The sequence below is a fragment of the Dasypus novemcinctus genome, chromosome 8, assembly GCF_030445035.2.
Source record: "Dasypus novemcinctus isolate mDasNov1 chromosome 8, mDasNov1.1.hap2, whole genome shotgun sequence".
Classification (NCBI taxonomy): domain Eukaryota; kingdom Metazoa; phylum Chordata; class Mammalia; order Cingulata; family Dasypodidae; genus Dasypus; species Dasypus novemcinctus.
This window is the reverse complement of record NC_080680.1, coordinates 109,618,933-109,646,594: the sequence shown is the minus strand read 5'-3', so window position 1 is coordinate 109,646,594 and position 27,662 is coordinate 109,618,933. Positions and strand designations below refer to the sequence as shown.

Below are 27,662 nucleotides of genomic sequence, written 5' to 3'. Positions count from 1 at the left end.
TTTAGTTCATACAAAACTAAAGTTCTAAAATAGAAGGGTGTCAGATAATGTGTCTATAAAGAGAGTACTCAGCATAAAAATAGAAAAGATTTGATTTTTGGAAAGGCTGCCTCTGTGGATTTTATTTTCCTTAGGAATTTCCTTTTAAAATATGAAACAGACAGCCAACTATGGGAAAATCATGTTTCTGTTGTTGAGGATATATGTCTGTGTTCTCAAATAGCCAGATGTCCACAGGAGATAACCTTCTCCAAGGTGTGGAAGCATTGCCTTTTGCCCCATGGATGGAAAGATGCTTAAAGCACAAAAACAGGATAACTGAAGTTCAACATATTGAAACCCTAGCTAAATAATTCAGACTTTGGGAAATGTGCTAATATTAAATATTTTGTTCTGATATCTTTGAGAAGTATAGATGAGGTTTCTCTCATTGTACTCATAACCAATTATCCTGATAAAAAAATTAATCCTAGGTTTGGAAAGAAGAAGCTATATGGTGGGTTTTGGACTGAGATAATGAAGAAATAGCTTCCATTTCAGAATTGGAAGGGATCCACAATGGAAGGAAACTCCTAGTTGAGAGAATAAGCCAGTCCTTGCAACATGAAGGTTTATATAGGATGACAGCAGCCCCATATAGGGTCTACCTTTAAGTTTCCCTCCTTTGTAAGTATTTTATCCCCAAGTTTTCAATACAGCATTTTAACATTATAATTTAGTCATTGCTATGACTAGGAATTGAGGCTAGGTTCTGTGCTGATGCATGGTGCTATGGAGAAGGCAGCATCATCCTGAAGAAAGCAGCATCTTGAGATAGCAAATGTGAGCTGAAAGGAGCAATTCCACGGGAAAAACCTAGGCAAATATTATGGTAGTGTTCTGGAGATATGAACTGAGGTTGACTGAAAATCAAAATGAATTTTTCGCATATATTCATAATCTAAAATTTCCCATGTTGTAACAGGGAGGACAACTTGGTAAACACTGGACTTTTCTGCGAGACTGGGGATCAATATTTTTTGACTTTGCAATTCAAAGGAAATATAACATTACTTTGTAGTCATGGTCTAGAAAGGCCAGGACAAAAATGTATGTATGTGTGATGGTTTGATACTTTCAAATCCCAGAAAGATTATGTTCTTGAACTAATCCATTCCTGCAAGTGTGGGGCCCTTTGATTGCATTAGATTTGATTAATGAACTCTTTGCTTAGACCACATTTTTCTCTGCCCACTTGCTGGGTCTTATACAAACAGAAAACACACAGAAAGAAAGAAGAAACACAGAAAAAGGGGGCTCTGCCATTTTGACCCAGTCATGTGAGAGAGAGGACTCCTGGTTCATCTACAACTGTAGAAAGACAGAGAATCTCCAAGAGGATCCAGGAGATGAAGCCCAGGGGGAGAAGCCTGATCACCCACAGCTGAGCTCAAGGAGAAACTAAAGAGAGACCAGCAGACCTGCCATCTTGCCTTGCCACATGGCAGGACTCCAGGATCTGCTAGCAGCCAACTTTTAGTGAGAAAACATGTCTGATGATCCCTTGATTTGGACATTTTTGTAGCCTTGGAAATGTTAGCTTTTACCCCAAATAAATTCCCTTCATAATCCATTTATGGTATTTTTGTATTGGCAGCCTTTGACAAACTAAAACAGTGTGTATTTATGTAAATGTGTGGGTATCTGTGTGTATATATATATAATTAAATATATGATATAAAATTTTCCCCCAAGTGTCATCTTTTTAAAAATTCTACTTTATGTCATGTTTGTAAATTTATTTATTTAGCCTTGAATTTTTTAAACACCCTCAACATGTCTAGCTATGAATCTCCTCTACTGTAAATTTGCCTGTAACATGGTAATACCTTTCAACTGTCAGACTGTAATTAAAAGAAAAAAAACTTTGGCAGATTACATTAATAAACTCAATTCATTTCTTTGAACCATGTCCTTTGGCATGTGACTTTGCAGTTTCTCCAGAAAAAGAGATGACGTATAAGTTCCCACCTCTTAACTGAGTTCAGCCTTGTGACTTGCTTTGGTCATTGATTGTTAGGGGATGTGACATGACCAAGGGCTTGAGAGGTACTTGTGTAATTGTGATTCCCTTCTTGTGCCTCTCTGCTATAGCATTACACATCCAGAACATGAATGTAAGAGCATACCCCGGCTATCCCAGGTGTCCCAGAATAGCATGAGAAACAGTGGGGCAGAGTTAAGTTGCCCCAGCCAAGCTCAGCTGAGATCAGCCAACACCTCCAGGCAGCATACTGATATAGAAACAATCCAAGCCCAGTTCTGCAAATCTCCAGACAAACCCCAGACAAGTAAACTAAAGAAATACTTATTGTATGCCACTGAGATTTTACGGTCGTTTTTTATTCAGCACCAATTCACTGAAATACTCCAGAAGTTTTTTCTTGATTTTATATCTAGTTCCTCTGTTTCATTTGTTGTGACTTTTTAAAAAATCACTAATATTTACTAGCCAATTCTTTTGCTATTCCTATATCTACTCTTGTCTCAAAATTTCTGACCCATTTTTCTTGCCTCTACTCTCAGAGAATTTTATTTTACAACTAGCTTTTTTTGCAGCTTCGCTTCTGTTCTTTGCTGCATCTAAACTAGTTAAACGTCTATAGAACATTCTCTTTTTTTCATCTGTAGTAGTTTGCCATTGCTGTTGTGTCAATTTACCACAAACTTAGTGGCTGGAAAAAACCAGAAATATATTATCTCATAATTCTGGAGGTCAGAAATCTCAAATGAGTCAGCAGGGCTGAGTGCCTTCTAGAGGCTCTCGGGGAGAACCCATTTCTAACTTCTAGAGTCTGCCAACATTCCTTGGCTTGTGAACTCACATCTCTGTCATCACATCTTCTCTGACTCTGAAATTCCTGCCTCCTTCTTATAAGGATCAATGTGGTTACATTGGGCCCACCCAGATCATCTAAAATAAACTTCCCATATCAACATCTTTAACCTAATCACATCTGTAAAGTCCTTTTTGCCACTTAAGGTAACATTCACAGGTAAGGACATGGACATCTTTGGGTAGAGCCATTATTCTGTCCACCATATCATCTTTTCTTAAATTTTCTATCTCCTTCTTCAGCTCATACACGAAGTTAATGTAATGCTCCTTATCTCACCTTGTTCTTTCCTTATGACTCCTTCTCTTATTTCTTTAAAAATAACATAGGGAGCAGATGTGGCTCAAGCAGTTGAGTGCCTGACTCCTCCATGGGAGATCCCAGGTTCTGTTCCCGGGGCCTCCTGAAAAAACAAAAACAAACAACAAGCAAAACAAATGAAAAACCAACGCAGGAAAGCCAATCTATCTCAGTGGTTGAGTACCGGCTTCTTACTTACAAGGTCCCAGGTTCAATTCCCAGCCTCCCATATTTCAAAAAAATTAAATAAATAAAGTATTGGTGCATCTTAATTAGCATAACAAGCAAATGTTTCCTAAAACTGTGCTTTGTTCTCTAAGTCTTTATAGATTTGTTTTCCTGTTTAATGGTGCAGAATCTCATAGGCCTCAGGTTGTTCTGTCTTGATTCTCATGCTTAAATAAGGAGACATTTATTCAGACCTTACTTTTGCCTATAGCCAGAATAAGGAGATTATCTTTCCACTTCTTCCATTCATTTGCATCCTGGCTGAATCTCCATCTCAGACACACTGATGTTTAAAACCTTCTAGTGTGGCTCCAGGTCTCTATCCAGCTATAATACAAAGTTGAGTACAGTCTAAAGTTCTATTTTACTCAGGAATGCTATTGTGAAAGAATTCCCTGCCCTTTCCACATTCTTTTCTTCCCTGACATTTAATGCCTGATGGGGGCTGGGAGTTTGAGAGAAAGGGAAGGATATTTGGCACCCTTACCAAAAAATCCATATACTTGAAGTGAGGAGGAGGGACTGACCATTGTCTGGCCAATGAGCCTTCTGTCTTTCAGGGTTAAGGCCACATAAAGGAGGCGAGTCAAAATCTCATTCTACTTTTTCTCCAGTCTTCCATGCTCTACGTCTTAGAAAGAGAGCATGTCTAGGCCGTGATTTTCTAGTGTTAGCCCAGCCTCTACTGCACTATAGTTGGTGAAGTTTCTTCCTACTGTCTGGACTGGTCTCCTATCATCCATAGCTTTTAGGGTCTTTATTTAGTTAGCTTCATTGGGGTTTAAGAGATTTATTTATTTCATTTAATATGCCATTAATATCCTAATGGAATACTAGGGAAAGGGCATATCATTAAAAACACACACACATAACGTAAACTTTAATCTACACTTAGTGGCAATGGTCCAAAATGTGTTCATCAATTGCAATGAATGTACCTCACTAATGAATTATGTTGTTAATGTGGGAAAATGTGGGAGGTGTGGGGTGCACAGCATATGGGAACCCCCTATATTTTTTATGTGACATTTGTATAATCTGAGGATCTTTTAAAAAAAAAATAAAAAATTTTTAAAAAAGCAAATTTGGTAGCACTAAGTAGGCATTGTTTAAAAAAAAAACAGTTGCCATTACCTATGAGTGTTTAAAACATCTTGATCACAGATTATTGTTTTAAATTAGTTGCTGAGAGTATCTGTTGCAAATAGATTTTTAAATGTCTTTGGAAATTCGATGGGTGTCACTTTGTTTTTAAGTACATGATTTCTTTAAATAAATAAAAACTGTATTTGTGGTTCTGCTGCCCTCCTATCCATTGCTAAAAGTGTTTTCCTTTCACTAGACAAATGGTCCTAAGAATGTACTCGAGATGATTAGAGAAATAGGTACTGTAAAAAGCGGAGGAAATGTTTCATTTTGTTTTTGGACTCTTTTTTAACGATCATACCAGCTGAATCTCATTAATTTGCTTCAAAGACAAAAGTGTCCATTGAAAGCAGCAAAGACATCATCCCATGACTGGAGAAATGGAAACAGCAATGACTCTGAGTTAATGAAATTTTAGGTCTATTTACTTGCAGAAAGCCTGGGGGTTGGAACTGCATACAAATCTGTGAGCCACAAAAACACTGTGGAAAGATGAAACAATGGCAGAGGTATATCAAGAGGTTTCAATTAAACCTAAAGGCATGAGTGCAATTTAATTGCCGATCTCCTTCCAGGGCTAGGAAGGAGACCTCTTGTGCTGTCAGAGCTGTGCCTTGCTGTGGCTGATGTGTGAACAGCTACATGCTGAGGGTCCTGCAGTCACTCTTTACATCAAAGCTGTAAGTCAAGCTTCTCCAGTGACTTGAAAGCAAGTTAAATAAACACCCATCGGGGAAAAGAGGAAAAGCTGTGGTGGAGAAAAACAGAGTGTTAGAACCGTGAGAAGCAGCAGATATAGAGAACCACCTCATCTACCCCCATTTGACAGGGCTAAGGATGTGACTGGCCCAAATTTCTCAGAACCAGGCTGTGATGAGCAGAGGCGCCTCTCTGCCCAAGTGCCCTACAAGGAAGTACCCACTGCCCAGCTGCAAGAAAGGTGCTGCACAGTGAGCCTCCAGCTGAAGCTCCTTCAGGGCCTCCGCTGCCTAGAGCTGCTTTCCCAAGGTCACACCCTTCTCAGGCAGTGTGCAGCCTGGAACCCAGGGACAGAGGGGCAAAAAGGCCATTTCTACCCACAGTGTGAGTCCAGTTGGCCCTGGAACATCAGAATCACAATAAAGTGAAAATAAATGTTCAAAATGTGTGTGGCAAAGAAATAAAGGTAGAAAATAAAATATTTCCAGATTCATATACAAAGCACACTCCATACAATACTGTATACTTGCTAACTATGGGCTTCAAATTTGAGCTTAACAAGAAATGTGCCCTCTGAATAAATAATGAGTAAATGAATGATTGTGATGCCTCTAAAACTTACTAAGGAATGTAAAAGATTTGAAGACAGGAAAAGACGGAGCATGATTCCGGTTGTAAAGATAATCTTGTAAATATTCTTCCCAAAATAACTCATAAATTTAAATGCAATTCTATTCAAAATTCTAGAGTTAAGGATATTGACAAAAAATATTCCTATGTTCCTCTGAAAGAATAAACAGATATAAATAACTACAATATTTTGGAAAACAAGCATACGAAGGGCAATTGCATTACCAGATTAAAATATGTACTGAAACAATGTAAGAACAGTGCAAAATACAGACAAAAAAAACAGATTATATCAATCACAGTTAATAAAAGGGATAAAAACAGACCCACATATACATTAGAATTTAGTACAAAAATCACTTATCACTTATCCTGATTCTGAAATTCTGGTAGGACTCAGAAAAGACAGCTTATTTCTACAACACATTGTGTTGGCTAGAGCAGCTTGACTGGGCTGAAGGTTCCAAAATGGCTTTGGTCACATGTACGATGCCTTTGCTGGGGTGGCTGGGTTAGATGATGTATTAGTGTAACTGGCGTTTGTCTAGGTTCTTGACTATGCTGTAGAAATGAATTTCAAAAGCATGTCAGGTTAGTTAGGCCAGTAATTTATTAAGGAATGGTGGGAAGAGAAATGGGAGCAAATAACAGATCATAGGTCCTAGGTAGGGAGGAAGGGGCTGAAGAGTGATAAAGAGAGCTGACTAATAGAATACATTTTCCCATTACAGATTATAAATCCCCAGGTTTACTTGTGTATTGATCCAGGAGGGGGCGAAGAAGACCAGAATAGAGGGGTTTTGCTTTTACCCTTACTTTTTAAACCATTAATTATTCCACCCCTTTGCTAATGAATGGGAGAAGTCCCAGCTGTTTGCTGTTTTGATTGGTTATCCCACCCATCAATCCCCCAGAGGGCCCAATGATAAAGTGATAAAGCCCCTGAAGAATATCCAGGGTTTCTCCTGACTTCTAGAGGAAATCTCATTCTGAATGGCAGAATCTCGTGAGGGTCTTCCAGCAGCCATCTTGGGGGTTATTGATGTCCACATGGACTTTTTTCCAGGTTCCAGATCCATCTATTGATTCCTTATCTAGCCTGCCTCATTAGGACCGAGAGGAGATGATGGATAGATACTTAGGTGGATGGATGGATGGATGGATGGATGGATGGATAGATAGATAGATAGACAGACAGACAAATGATAGATGAGTTAATATTAAAAGTTTTATTAGAGAAACTAGCTCATGTGACCACAGGGTTTGGCAAGTCTGAATTTCATTGGGCAGGACACAGATTGGAAACTTCTGTGAAGGTGAAGTTGAATTCCCCAGGAGAAACTGGCTGGCTGAACTACAGACAGAAATTCTTCTTTCTGACTTCTGAAATCTTCAGTTATTTGCTTTAAGACCTCTAACTGGGGAGCAGAGGTGGCTCAAGTGATTGGGTGCCTCCCTCCCACATGGGAGGTCCCAGGTCCTCTTCCCAGTGCCTCCTAAAGAGAAGGTGAGCAGAGAGCAGACATTAAGCACAAACAACAAGGGGAAGGGAGATAAATAAATAAAATAAATCTTTGAAAACAAAATGAGGGAGAGATAAAGACATTCCCAGATAAACAAAAGCTAAGGGAATCTGTCACCACTAGGCCAGGCCTACAAGAGATGCTAAGAAAATTTCTGCAGGTTAAAAGGACAGACAATAGATAACAAATCAAAGCCACATGGAGAAATAAAGATCTCTGGTGAGGGTAACAACATAGATAAATAGAAATGCCAGTACTGTTCTATTTTGGGGGTTGTAACTCCACTTTTTACTTCTCATAGGATCTAAAAGGCAAATGCATATAGTGTAATGATAAATCACTGGTTTTGGACTCAATGTATAAACATGTAATTTGTGACAAGAACTACATAAAGGTGGGGGGTCAGATGGATGTAAGAACATAGTTGTATATACATTGAAATTACACTGGTATCTAAGCAAAGGAGGATGTTCATGCTAAGGTCAAATAAGCCCCATGGTAACTACAAAGAAAATATCAGAGAATATAAAACTGCAGACAGACAGATATTAGAGTATAGGTTGGCAGGGAGCATGGTGCATGGGGAGTTAGTACATAAGAGGTAGAGGGCTTTTGTTTGGGTAATTGGAAAATTTCAGTAATGGAAGGCAGTGAGGCTACTGCAACATTGTGAAAGCAATTCATGTGACTGAATGTTATGCTTGGGAGTGGTTGAGATAAGAAAGTTCATGTTTTATATATGTTGCCACATTAAAAAAAAAAGAACTCTAACTGATTGGATGAGGAAACTCCCCTCATTGCTGAGGGGAATCTCTTTTGTTGATTGTAGATGCAATCAGTTGTAGATGTAATCAACTGGCTGTAGATATAAACCCATCTATGAAATTCCCTCACAGTAATAATCAGGCCAGTGCTTGCTTAACCAAACAACTGGGCACTATAATCTAGCCAAGTTGGCATATGAAACTATTCAACACAAATGGGTACTGGTCAGACTTCTCTCTCAGTTTGTGGACTCTCATCATTCAGTAGTCTAGAATGAGTTTCTTTACATGGTGGCTGTATCCCAAGAGAAGCAAAACAGGAACTGCCCAACCTTTGAAGGCCTAGGCCCAGTATGAACACAGCATGATTGTAGCTGCATTCTGTTGTCCAAAGCAAATCTCCCCACCAGCCCAGATTCAAGGCAAAGAGATTCTAACTACTGATGGGAGGGGTTTCATGTGATCCAGGCATAGGAGAAATTATACTCACCCATCCCTGGAGACAACTTACCAGAAAACAGTTTGTTATTATTATTAAGTTAGACACACATTCACACATGCACACACACACACACATGCACTGCCAGGCCCAGCTGGTTTTGCAGACTAATTCTACCAAAAATTCCCTTCTGAAAAACAGAAAAATAAGAAATTCTTCTCTACTCATTTTATGATACAAATATAACCTTGATTACAAAAGCAGTCTTAAGTACTGAAAGAAAAGAGAATAAGTCAGATTTATTTTAAAACATAAATGGGAAAGGCACCTAAATAAAATATGATCAAATTGAATCTAGCAATGTATAAATAAATAATACATTGTGACCAATATGTGCTAATTTGAGAAACCTAATTAGTGTTATTCAAACGCTTTAAACAGAATAAAAGAGGAAAGGAATGAGCATTTAAATGGAGGAAGGAAATGGATTTTTTAATATCCAAGATTAATTTGTGATTTTTAAAGAACTCCTAGCAAAATAAGAATAAAAGTGAACTTCCTTAACCTGATAAACAAAATCTTCTGGAAACCTACAACAATCTCCCCAAGAGGTTGGAGCTTTCCTTTCGAGGACAGGAGCATGATAAGGATACCCACGATCAATACCTCCATTCAACAGAGCACCAAAACCCTGGCCAGAGGGGTAAGGAAAGAGGAAAAGATAAGTGACACCCAGACTGAAGAGGAAGAAACAAAACAATAATTATTTCCTGATGATATTTTTTTCCATTTAGAAATTCCAAGAAACCCTGCAGATAAACTACCAGAGCAAACACTCCAGTTTTGGAAGGTTGTTAGATTTAAAAAAAAACAAAACTCAATATGTAAAATCAATTGCATTTCCCATATATTAATAGTACATTGAGGCTGGTATGGATTACTCAAAATACAATAACAAGAAGATTAGCCATTAGAAATTAAAATATAAACATCGTAATCAAAAAGTTCTTGTGAATTAAGTGCTAATTTTTCAAATGAAACTATTGGACTATCAGAAATAATAAGTGAATATTTAAGTAAATAGAGATTTTCCTTGGCACAAAGCACGCTTATAAATCTTAAAACTCAGTGGAAAAACACTAATGCTGCAATGGAAATACTGGAAAGAAATATTAGCAAATGATAAATTCATGCATGAAAAATATCACTAATAACTATGTGGGGGGAAGTTTAGCCTTGCTATAGTAAAAGAACTGCCTATTAAAATAGCAGTGATGTGCTATTTTTCAACTAGTAAATTGAAAATAACAATTGAGAAAAGATCATTTTCACCGCTGATCTCAGTGTTCTGAGACAGATTCTTTCATACACTGCTGTTATGACTATTGATATAGCCATCGAGCTGTTACGGCTATTCTCCAACCAATATTTATCTAGTACAACTTAACAGTATTTATAGTTTGACCCAGTAATTGTACATCTATTTAAATCCCAGGGAAAAAATACACAAATGTACACATGTAAATATAAAAGCTTATATTATATACATCTTTATTTTATACTTTATAAATAAAAATGTATATATAAAATGCCCATGACATTACTTAAAATATAGAAAAAGTGGATATGCAACAAATGGGAAATGGTTTAATAAGTTATAGCTCACCTATAAATGATTTCAAAATTTGATAAGCTTGGAAACCCTTCTTCAAAAATAATTTTGTGCCGAAGCCCAGTATATAAATCAGTTAGTGTGAGACTGCTCTGTTTCATGAGTGCAAAGGGAACTGGAGCCAGCTCTGCTCAGGGACCTCCCTCCCAGCTCCCGAACCCTCTGGTGGCCCCTGAAACCTATTCTAGGAATACCCAAGGGCATATGGAAAACTGTAAAAAAGCAAACACAAAAAACAACACTGTTATAGAATATTATAAGTCTGATGAATTCATATTTTTGAAAAAATTTGTAATGATGGAGGCAGAAACTTCAGAAATAATATCCCATAAAAATTAATGCAAAACTGTATCTATCATGTGTGAGCCCAACTAATTAAATATGTGTTTGGATATATTCAGTTGTTATCTTTATTTTGTTCTTTATAGTTTTCTGTATTTTTTCACTTTCTCTACCAGGGCCATGTATTTCCTTCACAATTAAGGGGAAACGGAGAATTATTAACAAATGTACTTATTCAGTTCCATTAGTTCATGCTTGAATTATTATATGCATTTCTGTAGAAAAAATATACTGGAATTTTTAAGAAAATCTTATTAGAAACAGCTATAGAGCTCTCCAGTAATCTACCTCTGGGGCATTCACCTTCAGTATTATTCAGAACACATCTGAAGTCAATTACAGCCCCCCAACTGGCCTCAAGAACCTCTGTGTGCCTCCAGCCATCTCCACAGCAAAATTGCCTCAGCCATGGTCAAAATCAAAATTTCTCAGTTGCCTTGGTTGACCTAGAAATATTTTATGTAATTTGCCATTATCTGGAAGGAAAACAGTTGTTAGAAAATAAATCTTTTTTGACTTTGTCTTGTTAAAGTGGTGCCAAGAAATAGTCTTCATTATTTAGAAATACCAGAAGAAAAATAACAAATATTCAGTAAATAAACGGAATTTCCAAAATAAGTCCTAAGAGAATCATTGTTACTCCTTCTTTAGAGACACAAAGCAATGGATAGTTTGCTTTTTTATTATTTGAATACCAGAAATAAGAACATCTATAAGGACTGTAAATATGTAAATAAGAGCATTTTTTCCTTCATTCTTCCATTCAGTAAACATTTACTGAAAATCTATAATATGAAGTCATTGTAGCAGGGGACTGGGAATAGAAAAGCATGCATAGTGGGACTGAGGAGGAAGGCAGAACTTTGCACAAATTTACAGAAATGTAAAGAAAGTTTATTAAAAAGTGCTATAAAAGTAAGAGTGTATATGAGATTTTCTGGAAATTCAAAAAGGAAAGCCACTAACTTGCTTTCCTAAGGATGAAGGACAGAGGGAAGAAATTGTGAGGGGGAGATATGGAGGGGAGGTGGAGGCAGAAATAACTCGTGTTTCTCAATGGCAAAGACACTATCACAATCCAAAAGAAAAGGAGAAAAATAGGGGAAGTATGATCCGTAAAAAGGAACTGACTGACCTAGCTTTACACTGATGAGCACTGATTTCAAATGCACCCTGACAACTTGGCAACTCTACTGCATTATCCGTCATTCACTTTACTCTCTAAGATGACGACTTCATAACTTTTCTTTCTCTCTAAACCTCCAACACCTCCTCTCCATTTTCTCTCTCAAATAATGACTCTGCTTCCTTTTTCCCTTGAGAAACAGAAGCAATTAAAAAAGGTTTTGACATGCTCCAAACACCACATCTAACAATGTATTGGAATGTGTGCTCTTGTTCTCTGCCATGCCTCCTTTTGCTATGGATGAACTGTTGGTCTCAGAGCTGAGGCCTAGTCCTCCACTTGAGTAGATCTCATCCCCGTTACCAACTCAAAAACACTATTTCAGCAATTGTCTCCTCTATCTCCTGCATCATCAATTTTCCGATCTCTTTTGAGTCATTCACATTGGATACAAAATGCTATAAGATCTTAAAAGCTCACTTGCCCCACATTCCCTCCCAGCTACCCTCACACATCGCTGCCTTCCTTCACAATAAAACTACTATCAAAATTTGCCTTCTCCGGTTCCACTCTTCCCATTTTCTTGTGAGTGCATTCCACTCGGACTTTCCTCTCAACCACGGCTTTCTTAGAGGTCCCTGACCTATCTCCAACACTCACACTATCCTCCACACCCCTTCACCACCACCACCACCATTTGACAGACCATACACTTACTTGCCCTTTTATTGTCTGTCTCCCCCAACTAGGCTATCTACTCCACTTGCTCTATCCCAAGGGTGCAGAACATTGCCTGGCACATTACAGGTACTCAGTAAATATGTGTTAAATGAAGGGATGAGAGAAGGGAATTACTATGCCCAAGATACCTGCAATTATCAAGTTAGGAGGCAGAGATTCCAAACTGTCTGAATTTATTAAGGTGCCCTGTGGTGGTTTAAAGCTGTATGTACTCCAGGAAGAAAAAAAACACATGTTCTTAAACTTAATCCATTTCTGTAGGTATAAACCCATTGTAAGTAGGATCTTTTGATGAGGCTTCTTTCAGTTAAAGTATGGCCTTCCTCATTCAGGATGGGTCTTAATCCTCTTACTGGAGTCCTTTATAAAGGGAATGAATGCAGAGAAAGAGAAAACTAGAGAAGCAAGAAGGTGACAGCAGCAAAACCCAGAAGAGAAGGGCGAGACCAGCAAATGCTGCCATGTGCCTTGCCATGTGGCAGAGGAGCCAAGGATTGCTGGCAGTCAGTCTTCAGGAAGAAAGCATGGCCTTGATGATGCCTTGATTTGGACATTTTCTCTGCCTCAAACTGTAAACTAATAAATTCCAATTGTTTAAGCCAACCCATTTCACGGTATCTGCTTTGAGCAGCCTAGGAAACTAAAGCGTGCCCCAAAGCTCCATGCCGCAACATGAGCCTCTGGCAAGGTTGACTGGAATAGATGATGGTGCCATTTGTAAAGTAGGGTATGTGACAGAAGGAAGATTTGGGGTGGAGGATTGTGAAATCTTTTTAATATTTTGCAAAATAAGCATAACATTACAGAAATCGCTTGCTTACTCAGAGGTGAGTAATCTGGCAGTCTCAAATATCTGCTACAAAATCCAGAACCAGAATTGGAACAACCAAGGCCCCTAAATGACCTAAACAGATGTCACAAAGCCCAAGTTTACACACAAGGAGCTTAGCAGGTTCTCTCAGAACCACCATTTTAGGGTTGGGTATTCCAACTTAAGAAGCTTAAAAGCAACCACTTAGAAGGATGATACTAGAAGGAGCACGGCCATGCGCACACACACACACACACACACACAACTTCCAAATGCCTTCACAAGAGCTCAAATAGCCCTGGAGTCTAGTTTAGTTCAGCCTTAGGACAGCCCTTCACCCCTCAGCAGCAACACTGTTGCTTCAGTGATTGTCCCACAGCAGAATACAGTGGAGCACAAAACAATAACTGTTTAGAACAATGCTCTGAGGTCATCAAGATAAGACTAAGTACTATTCAACACCCTCTTTTTTAAGAAGGCAGCCAGATAATACCTACATTTTAGAAAAAGATCCATAGAATCAAGTTGGAAGGTTTTCAAATTGGCATCTGAAGGGATAACATTTCTTAGAAAATATCAATCTAATGGAAGATTTCAATGCCCAATCATGCTAGATAAATGAGATATAACTTTCCTTGTCTAGAGGATGAAGAGGAGAATCAATATATAGATTCAATTTTTATTTTTAATTTGGGTTTGACTCAAAAGGTATTTGAGAGGAAATATGTACCAAACTTCAGGCATCATGGAATTAAAAATTGGTGTCAACTACACAACACACACTTGTATTCACTGGTCAAGGGAAAGGGAGCACTCTTATTTTAGTAGTTCTATGGTGTTCTAAAGAGAGAATCAGTTTTATTTGAAAGTAACTATACTTTTTTCCAAGTAAGAGATTTGTTGTTTTTAAGATTAGAATATAATATTCTAAAATCTGGAAATAAACTAGCAGTACCAAAGGATATCCCAATAATAAGGTTGTTAACACTGCAGACCAGAAAGAGAGAAATAAGGGCTTAATATTAAAATTTTCCAATTTTTTCCACCCTCATTAGCACTTCTGGCCTCAGATTTCATGGCTGGCATTACAGATAGTATATCAGAACTTGTTTTTTTGTCACACATATGAAGATTTATTTAACTTGAAAATCCTTCCCAGTTCATGTGGATTGAAACCATAACTAAATACCTTGTCACATGTTTCTTATTGTGGACAGACATACATAACTTTCCAAAGAATAATTATTTTTGCAGTGTACAGATTTTGCCCTGACTTTTCAAAAGTTGTATTGTAGATTTTGAGAAACTAAAAAAATAAAAGTGTTAAAGAGTTTTAATCAACAAAAGAATGTGTTCAAAACTAAGATATGGAAAACATTTCACTCTCTGGAAAATGAAGTATTTGAAAACCAATTTCCCCTTTTCTCTGAGCCAGATTTTAAGGTTTATGGCAAAAACAAAATATTACAGGACTTTTTCTGTATTCAGTTGTCCAAATACCATTAAAAAATAATTTAAAGATAGAATTTTTCCCTTCTTTTGGGAATGTAAGGATTTCCCAGATGCCATTAGAACCCTCACTCTGCCTCCTGGCTATTCCCTACAATCTGAAACACAAACATGAAATTCAAGGTAATATATCATAGGAGTTAAGACGGTAGGCTCTGGAATCACAGAGACCTGAGCTTGAATTCTCCTACCCACTAACCAGCTATGAGCCTTAGCTTTCTCATTTTCAAAATAGGGTAAAAGTAGAACCAATTTCATAGGGTTAATGAAAGAATTAAATGAGATAATGCGTGTATAACACTTAGCACAGAGTAACCAGCACAAAGAAATACTCAGGCAGTGTTATCAATGATTATGATTGTGAATATGATAGTGATTATAAGCATTGTAGTTTGCAGGAAATGAGTCTGATTTCCCTGCCTAACACCATCGGCCTACCTGATACACATTCACATATATTGACACAGAGTAAATATATCCCTCTGATGTATTGTGATATATTTTGTAAAAACCTGGAGAAGGGATCAATTTGAACCTGCAGTCATGTTCTTGAATAATAAGATATACAATGGCTCCTCTCTATTCTAGTGGATCTACCGTCATTGCCTCTATCAACTTCCTTCCTAATTTTCAGACACTGAAGAAGGAAAGACTGAGGAAACTGGGTTGCAAATGGGAGAATGTCTCTGAAGATTTAGAAATAGTCTATAGGGGATCTTAACAAGGGGTCTGTGAGCTAGAATTGAAATTAAAAAAAAAAAACATTATTCTTGTAGGGACATCTTGGTGCGGGTGTGATATATTTATTAAATAACACACAGTATAGTGTGGACTTAGTTTTCACCTGACTGGCAAAGGGGTCCAAGGAACAAAAAAGGTTAAGAACCCCTGAAATAGGGGAACATGATATAAGGTTTCCCCTTGGGAGGGATGGATTGAAAGCAACAGAAAATGAAATGTGAAGGACATTTGGGCTGAGAAGAAAATGAATCCTGATATATGTGTATGTTCCATAGGCATGACATAATGGGAGGCCCCATACCCAGCCCATAACTGTGCCTTGAATCTTTTCCATCTCTTTATGACAAATTCCCCTCATGCACTATCTGGATTTAAAAAGCAGCAATGGGAAGCAGACATGGCTCAATTGATAGAGGGTCCACCTACCCTATGGAGGGTCCAGACTTCAATACCCAGGACCTCCTGGCCCATGTGGTGAGCTGGCCCATGTGTAGTTCTGCCAAACAAGGAGTGTCATGCCATGCAGGGGCGCCCCCGCAGAGGGGTGCTCCACGTGCAAGGAGTGCGTCCCACAAGGAGAGCCACCCTGTGTGAGAAAAAAAAAAAAACGCAGCCTGTCCAGGAGTGGCACCACAGACATGGAGAGCTGACACAGCAAGGTGATGCAACAAAAAAGAGATGCAGTTTCCCGGTGCCTCCTGACAATGAAAGCCGACGCAGAAGAACACGCAGTGAATGGACACAGAGAGCAGATAATGGGGGAAAGGCAAAAGAAATAAATAAAATAAATCTTTAAAAACAAAAAATAAAAAAATAAAAAGTAGTAATGAACAGAGAGTAAAATTAACCCAGTGCAATATGAACCAAGAAATGATGACAATAAAGAAGGTAACAGAAGGATTGCTTGAAGACCAGAAGAGAGTGAATCCTGAATGACTTATAGATAACCCCAGACTCAGCACAGAGAGGAAACTTCCATACCTGTGTTTTCATATTGGACTTGACAAGTGTGTTTTGTCAATTATTATCAGCAGCTGACCTTGACATTAGAAAATGTTATTTCTTCAAACTGAAAAGAACCTGCATGCATCTCACAAAGAAAAGTGGCCCTTCTTTGTTGTGCTTCCCCATCCCCCATAATTACGCCCTTTCGCCTTCGTTTTTTCTTCTTCTTTTACTGCAGGATTTATAAAACCTTTGAAACATGTTGTTTCCAGATGTAGATCCCGAGTGCCCTGTCATTTACTTCCTGTCCAACCCTGAGCAGATGGAATTACCCAAGTTCAGCTGTATGAATCCACCCTCCGATGCCTTCATTAAACTCCAGGATTTTAAAGAGTCTGCCCAGTTCCTGGCAGAGACCTTTCCATACTTCCACCCCCAAAGCTGTAAATTACTACCTCATTAAACTCAATTGTAAATGATTAGGTGTCTGGAATGTACTTTCCTTTCCCTGCAGTCTCCTTGGAGTAATTACGGCCTCACAGGCCTCCCTACTTAACTCAGCACATTATTCAAGCAAAGCAGTGTTTGAGTAGCTCCCTGGTGGAGGAGATTTTATTTTTGTTAGGGTATTAAAACTCTATCTCTTGGTTCCAAAAGCGGAAGATTTGTGATCTTCCACATCCCATTGAGCAATCTCTCTTTTAACAAGAGAAAGCTGTGATCAACAGGCCTTTTTCAAGAATTCATGTTCCTTTCACCACACAGGCAGTTGGAACTACAGAATTTGTTTTTTTCTGAACATCATTGAGAGAATTAAACATTTTAAAGGACTGCTGTTGCTGCTCTGCATTTCCATCAGCAAAGATTATCTGGGAATTTTTCTTTTCTTGGAGCCTGAGAGAAATGAAGTTAACTCAGGTGTTCAAGGCCTATTCACCTAACTCTGATTTTCTGGTGAGGTTTTGTTTTCAAAAACTTGAAGAGCCTGGAAAGGTCATGGGTAAAGGGTTGGGGAGAGAGAAAGAGGAGGAGGGGCTGTCACATTGAATAAATAATCTATCCAAAGTTCCCAGCCTGGTTACCATCATTTCAGCAGGAAAGGTAAAACTAATATTCCCTATGGGGCAAAAGCTCAGAAGGTCAATCCTCTTTCTTATGGAGGATTTTTTTTTCTCCCTCTTGAGTTGATTCATTGGTTTAGAGTCTTTAGATTTTCATTTCATCTCTTTTGGGTTTCTTTGCCACTTGTTCCACAATACTTAATCGGTTATGCTCCCCCATGTCCCAGGAATATCAGTAAAAATATTTCCTTATCTGATGGAGATAGAAAACAAGGCCCATCAAGCGTAACAGTTTGGCTGCAGTCAAATGAGTATTAGTAGTGTTGAAGTAGAGAGACTCCAATACCTGTGAAGGAAAAATTCAAAAACAGACAAAATAGAATGGAGCCCCATTCTTCCCTTCCTGAAATCAGTGAAGGGAAACTTCATCAATACTTCCTATCTCAGCCTATGTATGTGTTGGAGGGTATCACAGATAACTCCTAAAATATTATTCATTTCTAGGCATGACGGATAAGGGGTGGAACAGGCAGTTTAGGTCCATTTGTCTGCATTCATTTGTGTGTAGAGAAAGAAAATGTTCAGATGGACTTTTCTTGGGATAGAATGAAAAGGCGAAACTGGGTCTTGATTCCTGGCCTATAACCTTGGAGAAGACCAAAGGACTATAGAAAGAGATAAAGAAGCTGTTCCCACAAGGAAGCAGAGGCACATAAGTAGCCTTACCCAGATGACAAAGTGTGACATAGGGTCAGGAGAGGTGCAGGTTCCTCACTTTTGCCCAAAACACAGCATCGCTTTGGCTTGGTGAGGACTCAATGTTGCTCGGGCACTCTCTGAGGGTATGAAGATTTGGGAGACCATCTTTTGGCAGGTCATCAATGTTGTCATGGTAGATATCAGTGGCAGTGATGGAGTTGAGTCACAATCCTCAGGAGGTTTCATGAACTTCAGACATTCAAAAGGGTGCACAGGGTGGAAGAACATGGCTAAAGCAAGGGTTCTTGCCAAAGGGTCTATGAGCTTGACATTCAAACAAACATTATTCTTGTAGGGACATGTTGGTGGGGGTGTGATATATTTATTAAATAATACACAGTATAGTGTGGACTTGGTAAGGGGTCCTTGGTTTTTACCTGACTGGCAAAGGGGTCTGTGGAACAAAAAAGGTTAATAACCCCTAAGCGAAAATAAAACATGACAGCAATAACCAGGTAAGGCTTTTCTGAAAGGGCTGGGCATTCTTTGTAAGCCTCAGGCAAGAGCCAGTAGAATTCATTAGTAAAGGTACCCTATCCAGACCTATGGGCTGATGTGTCCTGGGAAAATCAATATACACAAAGAAACATATTCAAATTAGGGCCACAAAATGGGTACAGAGAAAATTAGCTCATAGAGTGAATAGAACCAAAAGCAGGTTTCTGAACTATTTCATGTTAAGCATGCTCGAGGCAATTAACTCCTTGACAATTTTTTATTGATTTTAAAATTATCCTTTAAAAACTTCTGATGAGTAAACCCACAGAGGTAAACTCTGGAGTATAGGTGAGTAGGAAACAGAATGTGGATTGAGAATGAGAGCTGATGCTTAACATATGTAGAATTTTTAACAAGGTTTATTGTATTAATAAATGTATGGAAATGAAGAGTTGATGGTAACTCATTATAGTGAGTATAACTAACACAGCTGATTTATGAACAAGATTGTGGCTAAAAGGGGTAGTCTGTGGACATAAATGTCAATTGAAAGGAAACTAGAGAATAATCCAGGGAACGTATAACATAGCGATCACAGTGGTGGAGGATGATTGTGGTTAATAGTCTAAATATAAGAATGTTCTTTTACAAAGTGTTAAGAATATGGTGATACATAGGAAAATTACAACTAATGTAACATGGATGATAGTTAACAGACTATTGTAATATTTTGCAGCAATGGCAAAAAAGATATCTCAACTCTAAGGGATAACAATATGGAGGTATAAGGAGATAAGGAATTTTTCCTTTTAGAGTAATGAAAACGTTCTAACATTAACTGAGGTGATGACAGTACAACTCTGTGATGAAAATGAGAGCCATTGAGTGTACACTTTTTTTTTTTTTTTTTTTGAGGTACCAGGCCGAGGGATTAAATCCTGGGACTTCATATGTGGGAAGCACTCAACCACTGAGCCACATCATCTCTCCTGAGTTGAATTTCTTTTTTTTTTTTTTCCATTTGTTTGCTTGTTGTTTGTTCTTTTAGTATTTTTAGGAGGCACCAGGAACTGAACCTGAGACCTCCCATATGGGTAGGAGGCGTTCAGCTGCTTGAGCCACATTTGCTCCCTGAGTGTACACTTTGAATGAATTGTGCAAATCATGGGACTGTATAACACCATGAATCCTGAGTAGAAGACAGACTATGGTTAAGAGAACAAACATGAGAACATTTTGAACTAACAAATATATAATACTAATACAGAGTGTTAATACAGGTGGGCTGGGGGTAAAATACACCAAATGTAAGATATTGGCTATAGTTATTAGTAATATTTCGACGATGCCCTTTCATGGTTTGTAAAAAATGTTTCACAAAAATGCAAGGTGTTGGAGGTGGGGTGATGTATGGAAGCACTGTATGATGTTTTATAACTTCACAACTTTTATTATATACTTATTGTTTATGTATGTTCAAGTAAGAATGGTATGTTCCAATAAAAGTTTTTTAAAATCCTATTAGAATATTGTATTAGTCAACCAAAGGGGTGCTGATGCAAAATACCAGAAATTGGTTGGTTTTTATAAAGGGTATTTATTTGGGGTAGGAGCTTACAGATACCAGGTCATAAAGCATAAGTTAGTTCCTTCACCAAAGTCTATTTGGAGCAAAATGGCTGCCAACATCTACAAGGGTTCAGACTTCCTGGGTTCTTCTCTCCCCAGGGCTTGCTTCTTTCCAGGCTTAGGGTTCCTCTCTTCCCAGGGCTCCAGCTTAAGGCTTCAGCATTAAACTCCAACATCAAAACTCCAACATCAAAAACCCTTAACTCCGTCCTTTGCCATGCCTTTTATCTGTGAGTCCCCACCCTTGTGGGTGGGGACTCAATGCCCTACTGGCACAAGAGGTTTACATAATTACTTAATCAAGTAAACCTATGAATCCAACATAATCAAATATGCCCAGAGGAAAAGATCAGTTTACAAACATAATCCAATTTTTCTTTTTGGAATTCATCAATAATATCAAACTGCTATAAATATTAAGGTTTTTTTTTCCAGAGGAGACTAAAAAAATGGTATATGAATGATCCTTGATTAGTAATGATGTAAATATTTTTACATATTTATAAGTCATTTCTTTATCTTTGTGAATTACCTGTTAAGGTTTTTATTATTTTTTTCTATAATTTTATGGTTAGAATATTTTACTAGCCTTGTAAACAGAATCTATTCTTCTTTTTTCTTTTGTAATTTCATTTTTCAAATTAATTCCTAAATCTATATGCAGTCTCTTTTTGGAATATTAAATATGGAAAGGATCTAACTTCTATTTTTTACAAATAAATATTTTACTTTCCTTATACTGAATAACACATTACCCTTTTGAAAGCCCATCTTTAAGCTAAAACCTTATCTGTTTTATGACTATATTCTGCTTCACTGAATTGCATTTGTCTACAGTTATGCCAATACCAAAATGTGAAATTATAATATGTTCTAAAGTACCATGATGTAAATGCCACCTCATAATTCTTTCACAATTTTATTGCAGAGTTTCACTTCTGGTTAAGTAGGATATAAAAGTTCATAAACTTTTATATGACCATTGTTCTCACCAGGAAAAAACTATGAAAAAACTGGATAAAATAAAAATTCATGTTTTAACACATTAGAAAATTGTGAATGCAGAGGAAAAAAGAAAAAAGGACAAGCCCATCCTAGGTGAGCAGAGACCATGAGCTACTGTCCTCTGAGGACCACTTGCTGAGTTTAAACAGAAAGAATCTGCTGGGGTAAGAAGAAACCAGTTAAGCTTTTAATGGCCATGTGAGCTGGTTTAATGTAATAAATCTTAGGAACCCCAAATGCAGAGCTAGTTCTTCCTGCCAGCCAATTCTCCCCACTTGACTTTGCTCAGTGTCTGGTGGAAGCATTAGGGAAGCTGTGGGCAAGGCTGGAAATCAGAAAGAGCTCTTCAGAGCTTCTTGGTGCTTAGGTTACAAAGTCCACTAGAAGGAAGGACCTATTATGTACACAGGTAAGATTTTACCTCAAGAAATCTGAAAACAAAAGCAACCTGAAACTAAATTAATCTGCCCACCAGCCCCAGTCCAGCTCAACTCCTGACTGGATCAAAGCAAAAGCTTCCAGACCCTATTCTAGTTGCTGAAAAGAGGAAAGGATATGCCTTTTCTAGAGGAAAGGAATAATATACTCCTGTTTCCAAGGTCCTTTAAAAACAATGAAAAGTTACAATTCATGTCAGTAGAAGAGGTATAGATGACACATGTTTGAATTAGCTGAAAACACTGTAAAAGCACTACTAGAAATGGTAAAAATTTAGAGGGAAAAAATGGACCTAGTGGATGAAAAAAATGGAGAATTTAAAAGAGAAATGGGGGAAGCGGCTGTGATTCAATCAGTTGGGCTCCCGTCTACCAAATGGGAGGCTCTGGGTTCTCATCCCAGGGCCTCCTTGTGAAGGCAAAGCTGGCCCATGCGCTGCAGAGAGCTGGTGCAGCAAGATAACGCAACAAAAGGGAGACAAGCAGATACAGAAAAAATGCACGGCAAATGGACACAGAGAAGAGAAAGCAAAAAAAAAGGAGCAAGCTGCAAGGGGGGAAATAAATAAAATAAAATAAATGAGAAATGGAAGCACTACAACAATAAAATGGGCATTCTATACAAAAATAAATAAAATATTTAAAATTAGGAATTCATTGTATTGGTGTAATAGCCGACTAAATACAACAGAAGAATCAGTGAACATGAAGACAAATCAATAGAAGGAGAATTGAAACATAGCAGAGTGAGAAAGATGTGAGATAATATCTGTAATTAACAATCTTCAAATACAACATGCCAAAACAAAACAAACAAACAATAAAGAAAGCCACGGCCAGATGACCTTACTGGTGAACTCTGCCTAACATTTAAGGAAGAAATAATATCAGTTTTACACAAACTCATTGAGAATTCAAAGGAGGAAGGAATATTCTCCTATTCACTTATAAGATCAGTATAACCATAATATCAAACCATTATAAGGGCATTAAAATAAAACTTATAGAAAAATACCCCTCATAAACATAGACATAAAGACCCTAAGCAAAAGGATAAAGTGAATACAGTGGTATATTTAAAGAACAATTCATCATAACCAAGTCAGGCTATCGCAGGAATGCAAAATTGGTTAAATATTTTAAAATCAATCAATGTAATTCCCACATCTAAAGAATCAGAGGAATAAACCATAAAATTCTATCACCATCTTCCAAAAGTTAAATATAGAATTACATGAAATACCAATTCTATTCCTAGATATTTAGCCAAAGAAATTAAAAACACGGTCTCAAACAGATACTTGTACACCAATGTTCATAGCAACATTATTCACAATAGTCAAAATGTGGAAACAACCCAAGTGTCCATCAACAGATGACTGGATAAACAAAATGGCATACACATACACTGTGGAATGTTATTCAGCCAAAAGAAGGAATGAACTTATGAGACACACTTCAACAGAGATGAATGCTGAAAATATTATGCTGAGTGAAATAAGCATATCACATGAGGACAAATACTGTATGACTCCACTTATATGAAATATTTAGAAATAGAAAGTTCACAGAGATAGAAAGCAGATTAGAGACGACCAAAGCCTGGGAGAAGGGGGTTACTAGGAAGTTGTTGCATTATGAATATAGAGTGTTTGGAAATTTTGGAAATTATTTTTAAATAAGTTTTTAAAGTATTATTGTTAGAGAAAATAATCTGATAAAATTCAACATTCAACAGTACTACAGCTAATAGCAAATTTAATGCAAATAGTTGCTATTACATCTCCTATTTACCATTGTGCTGGTGGTTCAAGAGTCCTAAAGATTGAAAATTAAAACATAACATTGTCTTTATTTGCAGATGACATGATCATATACATAGAAATTCCAAATAAATCTATAAACAACTGAAAAGAAATAACGTGTAATTTTAGGAAAGTTGCTGGATATGAAGTCAACAGGAAAAACGCAATATTTATGGATATTAGCAGCAAATAACTGAAAATTTTTTAATGTAAAATACCATTTACAAGAGCATCAAAAGCATCAATGGCTAGAAAAAAATTTAATAAAAATTATGCAAAATCTCTTGACTTAAAACCACAAAACTTTACTGAATGAAAATAAATGGAAAGATTACCATGTTTATGAATTGGAAGGTTCAATGTTATTAATTTCAACAAACTCATAGTAAAAGCCCCAGCAATATTTTAGTAAAAGAAATTTATCAGTTAATTACAAAATTTATATGGAAATGCACATGACTTAGTATAACCAAGAAAATCTGGAAAATACAACATTGGAGGACTTACAATACCAGTTTTCAATATTTACTGTAAAATTACAGCAATTAAGACAATGTGTGACTGGTATAAGATAGACAAATAGACCAATGGAATATTACATAGAAATAGACCCATATAAATATAAGCCCTTCATTTCTGACAAAGACACCAGTAGAATTTAATTTTCAACAAATGGTGCTCAAACAACTGAATATTGTCACCCAAAATATATCTTCACCTACTCCTTATGCTATAAACAAAAGTTAATTCAAGAAGGTATCATAGACTCAATGGGAGAACTAAAATTTTTAAAATTTTTGTAGGAAAATATTTGGGAATATCTTTGGGACCTTGAGGTCAGCTGTGATTTCTTGGGCAATGCACAAAAAGCACCAACCATAAAAGAAAAAAATACTGAGAAAAAGAATTCAATCAAAATTTATACTTCTGCTCGCTCATCAAACAGCCACCATTAATAAAACAAAAAAGGCAAGCCACAGACTGTGGAAAATTAATTTACAATACATATATCTAACAAAGAAATCATATCCAACATATGTTTTTAAAAACTAATATAAAACGAATAAGAAAAAAGATAACCCAATTAAAAGGGCAAAAAGGTAATTTCACAAAACACAATGCTTAAATAAAAAATAAGGAAAAGGTGCTCAATATCACTATTCTTCAGGAAAATGCAAATTAAAATCATAGTGTGATAATATTTCACTTCACACCACCAGAATGGTTACAGTTAGACTGACCATATGAAGCACTGGTAAAAACTTGAAGCAACTACGTCTCTCAAAAATAGGGGAGTAAAAGATGATAAAACCACTTTGGAAAGATGTTTGCCAATTTCTAACCAAATTAAACATTCACCTACCCTATGCCTAAACAAGTCCACACCTACATATATACCTAAAAGAAACGAAAGCATATAGCCTCAAAAAGACTTGATCAAGAATGGTTACTGGGAAGCAGAAGTGGCTCAAGTAGTTGGGAACCTGTCTACCACATGGGAGGTCCTGGGTTTGGTTCCCAGGGCCTCCTAAAGAAGACAAGCAAGACAGCAAGCTGACACAACAGACTGGCACAGTGAGATGACAAAACAAAGAGACACAAAAAGGAAACACAATGAGAGACACAACAAACAGGGAGCGGAGGTGGCTCGAGTGATTGGATGACTCCCTCCCAGGTTTGGTTCCTGGTGCTTCCTAAATAAGACAAACAGAGAGCAGACAGCAAACGCAAACTACAGGGGTGGGTAGGGAGAAATAAATAAATCTTTTCTAAAAAATAAGAATGGTTATCTCAGCTTTATTCATACTAGCCAAAAAATGGAAATAATGCAAATGTCCATCAACAGGAGAATGGGTAAACAAGTTGTACAGTAGTCATAAAATGGACTGCTACACAGCAATTAAAAAAAAGAAAAAATGACTGATGTACATAACTATATGGATGAATGTTAAAAAAATTTTTAAGTACATACTCTAGATTTCTGTTTTTTGAAATGCAACACCAGGCAAGACCAATCTATGGTGACAGAAATATATGTGGTTTTCTCAGATTTGGAACCACTGACTGCATATGAGTATGAGGGAACTTTCAAGGGGTATGAAAAGTGTTTGAGATCTTGGATGTTGTTCACAAACTGTGTATATTTGGAAAGATTCATTGAGTTGCATGATCAAGGTTTGTGCATTTTACTATATTAATTGTCCTTTATAATAACAATATTAAAATGTGTTTTTTTACATATGCTTGACTTCAAATACTTTCCGGAAAAAAACTAGAAGTAATTTGCTAGATTCAAAATATACCTGGGAAGCAGACTTGGCCCAGTGGTTAGGACATCCGTCTATCACATGGGAGGTCGGTGGTTCAAACCCTGGGCCTCCTTGACCCATGCGCAGTGCTGATGCGCACAAGGAGTGCCCTGCCATGCAGGGGTGTCCCCCGCATAGGGGAGCCCCACGTGCAAGGAGTGCGCCCCGTAAGGAGAGCCACCCAGCACGAAAGAAAGTGCAGCCTGCCAAAGAATGGCGCCGCCCACACGGAGAGATGACACAAGATGACACAACAAAAAGAAACACAGATTCCCGTGCCGCTGACAACAGAAGTGGACGAAGAAGACGCAGCAAATAGACACAGAGAACAAACAACCAGGGCGGGGGGAAATAAATAAATAAATAAATCTTTAAAATATATATATATATACCTGTTGAGTCTTGCTTGGAGTTGCATTAACGGTATAAATTAACCTGGGAAGAAGTGATATTCTATTGGGTCACCCAATCAAAAACACATTATGTCTCCATTTATTCATTTATATTTAAAGGCAAAATTCTGCAGTTTTCAAAAATACACATCTTGCACATCAACAGTTTTTATACTCTATCATTGTTTTAAGTTCTTCCCTAATTTTAAGATCATTTTTGTGGAAATTTGAATTATATATTTCCTCATCATACTTACCAATGGGTTGTTACCCGTACATAAGAAATAAAAATATAGCTATTTTAAGTGTTTCCAATAGCTTTTACTCTGTAGGGTCTGTTGTTTGCTGTTTGCTTCTCTTTCAGAATATCACTGAGAAATAACGATAACATCATCTTATTCTTTCCAATAGTTATGTGTCTCATTCTTATTATTTTTATATTGGCTAGAATAGCTTTTTTTAAAAGCTATTTTTTTAAGTGATGAAAGCTTGTTTTCCTGACCTCTTTGTAGTTTTGATAGAATGCCTTTAGCTTTTACCATTAAGTATAATATTGGAGTTAGTTTGAGAAAGACAGCTGCTTTCATTTTAAGATTCTATCACACTATTCTTAGTTTTCCCTAAATTTTATCATGATTGTGTATAGAGTTTAACAAACACAAATCCAGAATGTACAAAAAAGATTCAAACAGTTTCCTTCCTTTCATCTAAAAATGTCATAATAGATTACGCTAATAGAGTTTCTAATATTAAATTATTCCAGATTCCTAGAAATCATTTTTATTTTAATGTTGTAGTTTTTGTATGTATAGTTGTAAATATACAGTTTTATGTTTGTCTTTCATAATCATTTTAGGTAGGTTTTTTTGCCTCTGTAATCATAAATGGACAATATTTTTCCTTTGGTAAGCATCTTAAGTACCAAAGATGCAGAATTTTATTTTTATCTCTTCGTTGTGTCAGGTTTGCATATCAGTGTCAAGCTAGCTTTGTACAGTGAATTGGGAACCTTTTTTGTGTGTGTATATTTTGGAAGAATATTTCAGGAATTGTACCAATCACCAGTTATTGGAAGATTTGAAAAACTCATCTCTAAAAATTTCTGCATCTGTATTCCTCTTGTTGAAAATTATTGTTTGCATTTTCAATTTCTTCCAAGGTTATTGGTCTATTTAGCTCTTCTTCATTCTGACTCAACTTAGGTAATACATATTCCTGCAAAATTATAATTTTCATACTTAGTACAGAATATCATATTCTCTTATAGATTTTTTGTAACCCCATAATTTAGAGTTATATTCCATTTTAATTTATAACACTGTACTTTGTTTTCAC

The 27,662-nt window shown here is 37.0% G+C and overlaps 1 protein-coding gene across 4 annotated transcripts in view; it reads right to left on the bottom strand.

Moving 5' to 3' along the window:
* LPAR1 (lysophosphatidic acid receptor 1) overlaps nt 1-27,662 on the bottom strand; it is a 410,361-nt gene that overhangs the window by 313,552 nt on the left and 69,147 nt on the right. For 3 of the 4 annotated variants that reach the window (XM_071217066.1, XM_071217070.1, XM_071217068.1), the window contains one exon: nt 3,156-3,279. The exons of the other annotated variant lie outside the window; for it this stretch is intronic. The gene's annotated coding sequence lies outside the window, so the exon portion shown is untranslated. The remainder of the gene's footprint in view (nt 1-3,155; nt 3,280-27,662) is intronic. 4 annotated transcript variants of the gene reach the window in all.